Below are 11,266 nucleotides of genomic sequence, written 5' to 3'. Positions count from 1 at the left end.
CACCCTTCTCCCTCTCCTCCCACCCTTCTCCCCCTCCCTCTCCAGTCCAAAGAGCAGTCAGGGTGCCCTGCCCTGTGGTAAGTCTTAGGTCCTCCCCCCTCCGTCCATATCTTGGAAGGTGAACATCCAAACTGGCTAGGCTCCCACAAAGCCAGAAAATTAAGTAGCAGAAGGAGGGAGAACCTGAGCAAAGAAGTCGGGACCACGAGGGGTGCACTCACCCACTGAGACAGTGGATCTGATCTACTGGGAGCTCACCAGGGCCAGCTGGACTGTGACTGAAAAAGCACGGGATGAAACTGGACTCTCTGAACATGGCAAACAATGAGGGCTGATGAGAAGCCAAGGACAATGGCAAGGGGTTTTGATCCTAGTTGCTACATTTAAAAGACCACTATGCTCTTCCACTACAATACAAGCGATTTCTAGGAAAGATGTTACATTTTCAAGTTTCATTATGGTTCACCTCAGTGTGTAAACACAGAGGAGACCCACAGCCTCCACAGTACTTTAGCCTGCCTTCAGACGGTTCGATACTTGCCTTTTCCTTGGTGTCTTCCTGAAAGCAAATTCAGCTGATCATCACTTTCTCATTGGTTTCTGTTTTTATTGTCCCTGTGTCTTGACTCAATTTTGTTCCACTACCTAATGTACATTTTAGGGATTTTTCGGCAGTTCACATTCACATAGTGCCTCAAACACACAGGGAGGTAGAGGGATGTTTTTGACACATCCTGGATGTTTCTGACAACCAATTATCCACTCTTTTCTAGAGGCTAACTTTGCCAGCATATCCTGATGAGTAGAAAGCACTGTGGCTGTCAACAAGGTTACAATATAGATGCCTTTTATACTGAAGCCATTACTACTTCTCTTACTGTTTATTAAGTACAAACAGTTACAAACTTCTTTAGCTCCGTTAGATAGTAGAATTGCTTCCACAGAGAAAAAGCAATACTACTTGCTTCCCTGTGGGGACAATGTTCCCTCTGAGCAGTGAGAAAGTTTAAATGGATAAAGACTGAGGAGGTTATGCTTTTCACGTAACTATTCTTAAAATATGTGCGAAGGCTTTAATGTCAAGTATGTTTTTAGATAAAGCACAGGCAATAAGAATTAAAATTTGTGAAGTGCAATTTCTTATAAGATTTTGTCATCTCTTTAAAATATAAGGTTGGAATGAATTCAAAGCAATTATCAGATCTAAATTTTAACACAAAAGACCTTTCATATTTTATGCTTTAATTACTTCAATCTGGGAAGTAAATTGTTAGATTGTTATAATGTTGACAGGCCCAAATTCACTGAAATAAAATAAGAAGTCTTGTATAACATAACCTTTTATGTTCTTTCTCATGTTTCTGTCTCACTAAAAAAATAAAATTATATGTGAAAACCAAACAAAATATAGAACTATTGAAATAAGAAATTATGCATGTATAATTTTTCTGAAGTTAGTATTTCAGAAATGTTTGCACTATGAAATGTTTCATTAATTAACTTTGCAATTTGTTTTAATGAGGCAACAAAAATAAGAAATATCAAACTCTATATAATTTAATTAAAAATGTCATTCATAGTATAGTTATATTTTCTGCTACTTTTTTTTGAGACAGGGTTTCTCTGTAGCTTTGGAGCTTGTACTAGAACTAGCTCTTGTAGACCAGGCTGGCCTCGAACTCACAGAGATCTGCCTACCTCTGCCTCCCGAGTGCTGGGATTAAAGGTGTGCAGCACCACTGCCCGGCCTCTGCTACTTTCAAAATCATTTTTTGGCTAGGAATTTATCTCAGTTGGTACAGTGTTTCCTTCTGTGTGCATGAGGCCCTGGGTTTAAACCATCATTGAATATTTCAGATCAGAAGCACATTTACCATTGCAAATGTAGCCACTCTTATCCAATATAAAATCAGAAGCATAATATACCTAGAGCACAAAACCTGAGGTCAAAAATAAACTTTCATCTAAGTTGAAATGGTTTGAAATATCTCATAAAAATGATTTTTACAATAGAAATAAAATAATAAATGCTTGAGATTTTAATGTTTGCCCGTGTATGCAGGTGGCTTCAGGGGTCGGAGTGCATCAGATTACCTGGAACTGGAGTTACAGGCAGCTGAGAGCCACCCAATGTGAAAGCTTAGAACTGAACCAATGTCATCTGCCAGGGCAGCAGCTCTTAACCACTGAGCCATCTCTCTCCACTCCCTGCAACTGAAATTTAAAATATGCATTCATTTTAGTAGCAAAGCAAAAAGATATAATTATCCACCTCTTAGAGATTTCCTTGTGCTTTCTCTTGCTTAGACTCCAAGATGCACACCCATCACAGAGAGTAGAGTAATAGTTAATTAATCATTGTCAGCAGTGCCTGGAGAGGAAAAAGACCAGCCACTGAATAAATGCAGTGAAAGAACAATTGTGTGAATGTATAGTAGAATTACTAAGATAGTATCCTTACTTAGCCTATGCTTGTGAGGGCTCCTAGAGGATTTATTGAACATGCTACAATATGGCCATATAAATGCCTATCTTTATAATTAAAAAAAAAACCTAAGGATGTATGTGACTACATGTAACTTGCACTTTTAAAATCAGTTTATTGATTGAAGGCTGTAATCATTTGTACCTTATTATTTCCATGCCCAAATTGTTCCTTAATATTAGATTATCTAAATGAGAAAGCACAGTATCAGAGAATTTTATTTGCAAAATTTCTTCTTCTCTTCTATAACAGGGACAGTAGCTAGCATAGTCATGTAAATGCAAGCGTATGGATACTCCCATTGAGATGTCCACTCATCATGTTTTCCCATAGAGAATGGCAATTCGCTAATGCGTAAAAACTCTTTGCATGCATATTACTAAAGCGCATGCTAACTTACTTTGCTAAATGTAAAAATTTTGAATCTCACAAAGTTTACCTATCCTGCTATAGAATTATATCTGATAATTTTTCTTCTCCATATTCCAGGCATGGTAATGTGCTTTTCTAATCTTACCGTGTGGGAGGGAGAGGCAGGAAGATAATGAGATCCAGGCCTGTCTTGCTACTTAGCAAGTTTGAGGCTGGCCTGGATAACATAGCAAGACCCTGTCTCTGAATGGATGAACAAATGGATAAGCAAGCCTTAATTAAATTATTATCATTCAGTTTCAGTGCATCTTGTTATAGAAGTGGTTTATCTGTGATCACGGCTTCCTTACCTGTAGACATTATCTAGGTTTTTATTTTGAGTCTGTATTTGTGTATTTGTGGCAGAATATTTTAAGTTTTATTGTGACACTTTATGTCTAGATTCAGTAGGAAGTAAAATAAAGGTTATAATCCTTAATTAAAATAAAAATGCTAAAACATCAAAAATTACATCTTGAAAAATGAAGCTAAAATGAAAATGCATAGATGTTCAGTCTATTCCATTCTCTTTGATTCTTTGATTATCTTAGATTATACATTAACTTGGTAATAGTAAACTTAGAACAAACCAGAAGTTAGATCCCAATTTCAGTTTTTATTTTTTTTTATTTTTTTTCACTAACGTATTTTTATTTTTATTTTTTTAAATTTATTTATTTATTGAGGATTTCTGCCTCCTCCCCGCCGCCGCCCCCCCCCTCCCCCCCGCCCCCCCCATCAAGTCCCTCTCCCCCATCAGCCCGAAGAGCCATCAGGGCTCCCTGACCCCAATTTCAGTTTTTAAATGCACTTGTTTAGTCCTTAAGCAGACACAGCTCTTCTTAATAAAAATTGACTGAAAAAGAATTTGATTTTAGTAGCTGTCCAGATGAAGGAAGTTAGAGTTCAGGGCCCACAGCTGACAGTACAGACATCTGGAAAATCCTTCCTGGTACTTTGTAGTCTGACCCTGACCTGGCTTTTGACCTGAATTTACCTCCCAAGGCTGTTCAGAGTTGACCTTCTCAGTTTATCTTCCTTCAGGTCTAGAGATTTTGAATTACTCCCATCACCTGCTAATCTACTAGTTTAAAAAGTCTCTTTAAAGAAGAATGATACCATCCCATCGTTGCAAGTTCTAGCCTTGGTTTTCAGGAACCTCCCCTCTTGTAGAGTCCTGTCTGCCTTTGCTCATCCTCACTGCTGTTCCTTCAGATTCAAACTGATGGCTTTCTGTAAACTTCTAAAGACATCTTTCAGTTTATGTCGTTAGATATGCTCACACCAGCTCCACCTACTTCTACGGTTTGCCTTTTAGCACTAGGTCTTGCATTCATATAAAATGTGTTTTACCCCTGTTTTGCTTTTCAAGTAGGGTCTCTGAGTCTACTCTAAGACATGCCTTCTGCAAAGGTTTCCAAATGAGCAACACTCCTCTGTCCTCTACATCACTGTGTATTATACAAAGGATTTTTCTAGACTCGGTGATAATATTGACAGGTATGGGCTCGTAATATGGACTTGGCTTTGAACCAAGGAACTCTAGTTGAATCTTCTCCTTACCTGGTACATAGAGATCTAAGTGCTCAGTGATGCTTGGTAATTGAGTACAATACGAAGATTGTAATAAACATGGTGAGTGACTGGGGGAAGTTTGGATCAGTGAGACATTTGCAGTGAGTGTTTTTAAGTTGTGTTTTCATCGTTGAGGCTGGGAAGGAGTTTATCATAATTAGTGCCCAGAAGCCAGGGATGGTGTTGACCCTTCAAGGCAGTCTCACGACAAACAATTGTCTCCAGCCCCACCCCCACATGTTGTGAGTGCCCAATTAAATACCCTGCTTAGATGTTAAGTTTGACTGAGCAATGAAGCATCAGTATTTACTCCAGAGGAAGAACTTGTAGCTCCTCACCTGTTAACAATGTATTTCCCTGCATTTGGGGGGGAAATCTAAGAAACTCCAATGACAGCCAAAGTCATTTGGAAGAGATACTTTAACCCTTAGCTTGGTCTCTAACACATACACATATGATCTGAACCTACATTGTGTTTGTCATAGTACATAGGGTTACCTTAATTCTTCATAGCAACTGTCTTTATCCTTGAAATAAATGGGACTTTTTCTTAACAGCAAAGGAAAACAGTGAATTTATAGTCCCTAACCAAAAGCTTTTCTAAAGTCCCTCTAGATGGTGAAATAAAAGCAGTAAACAATGTTAGTCTTTGACTCACACATTTCTCAACAAGTATTCATATTTTTATCAGGATGATATTCTAGAAGAGAACCAACTCTAATTCTATAAATTTCTAAAGCATTATATCAACCTTTGATAGATTTCCAAACAAAAAAAAATATGAAAGAATGATTTTCTTTAATTTTAGATTCTCTAAAATGAAGCAGGCAAAGAAAAAAAAATAGCTCATTTTCCGTTTAATATTTGGCTTGCTGTAGTCTTTGTCATGTTTTCAACATATTCACTTTAATCTGTATAAAGCATTCAAATAAATTGGTCCTGCAACCCCATTCATTCATAAACTGAAGTACCATCCTAAGAAGTATTAATCTCAGATTACACTTGAGGAAATATCTCTAGAAATAAATTGCTGTGTTATTTTTTTCTCCTATAATTTTCATTGCATTCTGACGGCAGTTTTATGGTCTCTAACAGAGATTTGGCCCAGAAAAGACATGTCTAATCTGAAGGGTGTACCCATGCTAACTGAAATCAATTGAGAAAGAGCCGGCAAAAAGGCACAGCTCTGCTCATGATTGGAAAATCTTTTCAAAATGTTTGCATTAACTTTTTACTTAAAAAAAACCACTTTGATATTATTTAGTAAAATTAAAATATGTGCCAGCTACTAGGCATCAGGTGTTTGTCTTTAGTGACCATAACAGATGCTCTTCTGTATCTTGGAGGTCCCAGTCTGGTCATACAAATGGCTAAGAAACAAATAGCTATGTAAGATATATATATATACATAAATACATACATATATGTTTTTTCTTAGATTTAAAACTTAGATGTTGTAGGAAGTTTCTTAAGATATAAGATGTTCAAAAGCGAGGTGAAATATCCACCTTCCAGATAAGCCTCCTAAGTGCAGAACATAAACAAGTCAATAGCTTCAGGAAGTTGCTGAAACTGACCAGATAAATATACTTATTCATTTGTTCAAATATATTTATGGAGTTTGCTCCATGTTCTGAGCCTTTACTGGACATGCAGTGTGTGAAGCCGTGACACACAGTGTGATTGAATAAGACAGTAAGCAAAGAAGCATGGCTAGATTAGATATAGTGACTGGTGCTGGGAGAAAACTGAAGGAAAAAAATCAAAAGAGTATCGAAAGTCTTTTGATTTAGACATATATGTTTAGAGTCAGAAATGAGAAGGACTTCTGCTTAGGTTGGTATCTGAACAGAAAAATGATCAGAGAGGGGTCATGTCTTGTCCTGAGAGAGATACCCAAGGTTGAAAGCAATACTGGAAATATTAGTGTGTTAGTCAGAGGAACATACCAAGTTTCCTTTCTTTTGGGCCACCTCTCAAATCATGATATGGAGACTTGTTTGTTTTGAATGCTTAGCCTAGTTTAGGCTCATTTCCGGCTAGCTCTTTTAACTTAAACTAACCTGTTTTTCATTATCTACCTTTTGCCTAGGGCTTTTTAATTTTCTTGCTTCTGTATATCTTTTTTTCCCCTTCTGTATTTCTAACTTTCATTGTTTTTTGTGTCTGCTTGGTTGTCATTGCCTGGCTTCTTGCCCTAGGCACGTCCCTCTCTTTCTTCTTCTTTCCTCTTGTTCCTCTCGAGCTAAGATTTCATCTCCTATTAATTTTGTCTGCCTGCCGGTCTTACTTCTGTCTCTTCTGACTAGCTATTGAACCCCCAGCTTCTCATTAGTCCAATCAGGTACCTTAGGCAGGCAAGGTAAAACAAGCATCACATCTTTACATAATTAAGCACACATCCTTATATAGCTAGACAGATGAAGTAGAAACAAATGTAGCACACTTTTTACACAGTCAACGTAATATTCTGCAGCGGAAACAAATATGCCACATCTTTACCTAGTTAAAAGAATGTTCTACAACAGAGGAAGAAGCCAGGCTTTGTTCATACTAACTAGTGCTCATTATCACAGACCACAAAGTGTATCACTATGAATCCAGGTGTTCATCAAATAAGGAAGCCCAACCCTACTGGGAAGTAATGGGAAGGCTATTTTTTTGGACAGGATTGTGCTCTTCAATGTTCAAAATTTGTTTAGTTTCTCGTATAACTATTCGTAGATGGAGAATTTTACAAAGCAAAAGTTGAGTGAGGTCGAAGAATAAAAGATGGAAAGGACACATACACACAGAGAAAAAGTCATGTAGGGAGACAGTGAGAGTGGGACCATCTACCAGCCAAAGGAGGAGAAACCAGCTCTGCCTAACACCTAAGTCTGGAACTGCGGGCTTCCAAAATGGGGAGGACACAAGTGTGTGTATTTGCAGCCACACAACCTGTGTTTTTCAGTTAGGACATCAATATCAGATCAACACAGACTTTCTAGAGAGGTGATCTTTGACCTCTGACTAGGAGATACTCACATAAAGAGAAGTATACCAGCAGAGTATGTGCAAACCTCTGGATTAGGAGATTGCTTGGTGTGTTTGAAATTCTCAATGTGTTTGAGAATCTGAGAGAAAATCTGTTGATGGAAGACAGTGCAAACTAGAGAGGGTTGTGGAAAGATGTACCAGGTCAGGTGGCTCTGCTGATGATTTGTTATTCATGCTATAAATATTACTGAACAACTCTAATATACAAATTACCAAACCACCAAATGCCATCATCATCATTGTTGCAAAGAGGTCACCATGATCAGATTTACATTTTTAAAAGTCAGTTCTTGCCAACTGGCATGAAAGGAAGGAAGGAAGGAAGGAAGGAAGGAAGGAAGGAAGGAAGGAAGGAAGGAAAGAAGAGAGAAAGATCTGTAACAGAATAACCCCTCCAGGGTATCAAAAGTGAGAAAGCAGCAGTGTAGACAGGATGGTGGCTGTGGGGTGGACCACAATGGATTGGTATTTACAGTTGAGGTTGACAAGGTGATGACTTTTTTTTTTACATTTGTGGTTTTATCACAGAAAATCTGATATCACCATTAAAATGGAGAATACTGAATTTATAATTTTATGCCCAACATGACCTGTTCCTTTCGAGGCATGTGAAACTTGAGATACTTCTGAAACATCTAAGTAGACAATCAACAAGTGGATGCACTGGAGCTCAGAGGACAGTTAGAAACAGACTATAAGAACTTGGAGGGTTAGAAGTAAATGATAAACACAGCTTGATATAGCATAAGTTCTTCGTGTTCAGGCAATTTATTATTGACTCATGGATGTAACAGAATATTGCTGTCATGTGAAAGGCACCCCCATATAGTTCTGAATAAGTGGATGAGTAGGAGGACCACCAGTAAAGAGAGTTCAACATGAAAAGAGAAGTTCGGGAGGAAGGCCAGCATTTATTAGTTTTATAGAAGGAAATGAGCTCACAGAGGTACAGCAAGAATAAAGCAGAGTAGTCCTAAGTATGGAAGCCAAGGAAAAAGAAGTTCAAAATAGGAGTTGTTCCTTTAAATAAATGCCATGTGTCATCTGGGCATGAATGAATAGTTCTGAATCTCTATAGCCAGGTGAGCTTTAAAATACTCGAATCTGTTCATCTCTGTGGTCAGTCTTTCACATAAAATAGCATTATTTTATATCTATTTGCCTTACATAACAACCTGTTGAAACTACATTTAAAAGCATACCTCTGACTCCTCACCAGCATAAGTCCAGTCCATATATAACTACACAACTAGTCTTCATAGGGCTGGAGAGATGGCTCAGTGGTTAAGAGCATTGGCTGTTCTTCCAAAGGTCCTGAGTTCAATTCCCAGCAACCACATGGTGGCTCACAACCATCTGTAATGAGGTGTGGTGCCCTCTTCTGGTCTGTAGGCATACGTGTAGGCAGAATATTGTATACATAATAAATAAATAATAAAAAAACTAGTCTTTGTATTAATTCATAACTACAAGCAATGTTGAAAACTGTATCCTGCATAAATACACTTTGACAACCAATATTCTTTCTTGAGGAGTTCATTTAAAATATCTATTCTGGGGCACTGGGGAGGTAGATAACCCAGCAATTAGGAATACTTGTTACTCTTGCAAAGGTCCTGGCTTTCTTTCCCAGCATCCACATAGCAACTCACAGCTGGGTAAATCTTCAGTTTCCACAGGCACCATTCATAGGTTTTGTATATATACATGCATGCAGACAAACACTCATACATATAAAAAGGAAATATTTAACATGTATCATTTGGATGAAATTCCTACTATTTTACTTTTGTAAAAATTCTTTTATATTATTCTGAACGTCTCTGTATTTTGCCTAAAGGCTTCATTTACTTCACACAAAACCACATGATGAGTCCTAAGATATTGGTAAGTAGTAAAAAATTAATTTTATTTTATTATTTGCTTACCTTTCTCTAAAAAGCCAGAGTCATTTTAAAAATCAAATTAAGGTAAAGATCTTAAATAATATTCAAGACTGTAGGACAATAGCTCTAGTCATTTCAGCCTTGCAGCAGATCCCATGAGAGTCCACTGCAGGACTGTTCAGAGCACACAGAAGCATGGCTATCTCATAACTAAATTGAGGTCATAGCTCTCAACCTAGAGATTAAAGATGTTTACCCAAAAGTGCTGCCACCCATCTGATTAAAATGAACTCTTCCTTGAGACAGATAACCCACTTGGCTTTTTAGCTATTATTATCTTCAGTGGAAAGTCTTGAAGAAAAGTAATTAATTAGTCCTTGGTTTCCTTCCCAACTGTACCATAAATATTTGGTTTAAGGAATAGTTTTCCATGTCCCCTTTGATTTATTTTTCTTTAGCATGCTTATCCCACTTGCTATCTTATTAAATGTTTATGGCTTGTTTGGCTTCGGTCAGTCTGCCTTTGGAAGATAATCGGCTTGAGAACCAGAATCCTATCTCTTCTGTTTACTGCCCCCATAGATCCCAAATCATGTTTGGCATCTTGTAGGTGTTAGGTAAAATTTATGGTACAAATAAATGACTTGATGCTTGATGTCTGATGGCAGGAAATAAATACAAAATGTTGGTTGGGTTGTGTTTGAAATTTAGTTAGCTGGTGGTGCAGCTCCTAATAGCATACATTTGAAATACAAGCTAGCATCTTTTATGGTTGTACCACAAGCTGACTTCTCATGAGTCCCAGACCTACACTGGAGGTTCTATGTGAAAATGACTTGTTTATTTAAATTATAAAACATGTTATCCAAATTTCCAACAAATCACAAGATGCTCATTCTCCCTCTCCTAGTGTATTTTATGACTTCTTTCCAAGATCCCTTTCTTTCTTATATATTTTTAATTTCATTTATTTTATTTTGTGCAAGTGTTGGAGGAAAATGCCCCGTTATATGTGTAGAGGCAAAAGACAACTTACAAGAGCTAGTTTTGTCCTACTATGTGATTCCCCCAGGGATCCAACTCAGATCATCAGGCTTGTCATCAGGTACCTTCTATCTCATTTGTCTTCTGGGAGTCTTTGCTGTAGACAATATTTCAGATTGCCAGACATGGTTTGTTCAAATGAGATAATAAATAATTGATGTGTTCATTGATCATAAGCAAGTTCCTTCTACATAAGTTCCTTTCCTGTGTCTATTTCAGGCGTAAGAAATGAGTACTCCAGTCCCACACAGGGTGTCTTCCCTTCCAGAGGAGCAGAGCCAGTGGATAAGTTCACATCAATAAAGCCTCCTTGGAACTCAAAATGGAAATGAGTCCTTCACTAAACTGAGACAAATGTCCTCTGAGCATTTCTCCTGTAATGTCATTAAACACTCTGATTTCTCATCCTTTACTGCTTTTAGCTCAGGAGCAATTTCTGGGTTTCAAAGGCACACGGAAATATCTTTCCGTCGGAAGTGTGGATAGTGGTTGCCTTGGGCATTGTGTGAGAGCTACCGCGCTGTCGGTAATGCCCACACGACTCAGAGTTTAACTGCCAGCTGCTGCACATCAGAACTTCATACACGGGCTAATTCCCAACAGTTTCGAAATGATATCTGCTAATGTCAAGGCCGTTCAAAAATAGTAAAAACTCGATTTTCCTCTTAATATCCTGAGAATCATATTCTTGGGCACCAGGGAGTCTGGGCAATAATTCTGATGGATTTTTGCCATCAAATTTAGAATAAACAGATTAATGTTAGAAAACAATTTTCTAACAGGAGATAATAAGGAAGCAGTAAAACAAAAATAAAATTTTACAAAG

At 37.7% G+C, this 11,266-nt stretch overlaps 1 protein-coding gene across 3 annotated transcripts in view; it reads left to right on the top strand.

Annotated features, from left to right (window-relative positions):
* Window positions 1-11,266, top strand: part of Kcnq5 (potassium voltage-gated channel subfamily Q member 5) — a 529,997-nt gene that overhangs the window by 71,094 nt on the left and 447,637 nt on the right. The window lies entirely within an intron of this gene.

This window comes from Microtus ochrogaster, linkage group LG2 (genome assembly GCF_000317375.1).
Source record: "Microtus ochrogaster isolate Prairie Vole_2 linkage group LG2, MicOch1.0, whole genome shotgun sequence".
Taxonomy (NCBI): Eukaryota; Metazoa; Chordata; class Mammalia; order Rodentia; family Cricetidae; genus Microtus; species Microtus ochrogaster.
The sequence above is the reverse complement of the archived record's forward strand: the minus strand, read 5'-3'. Positions and strand labels throughout refer to the sequence as shown.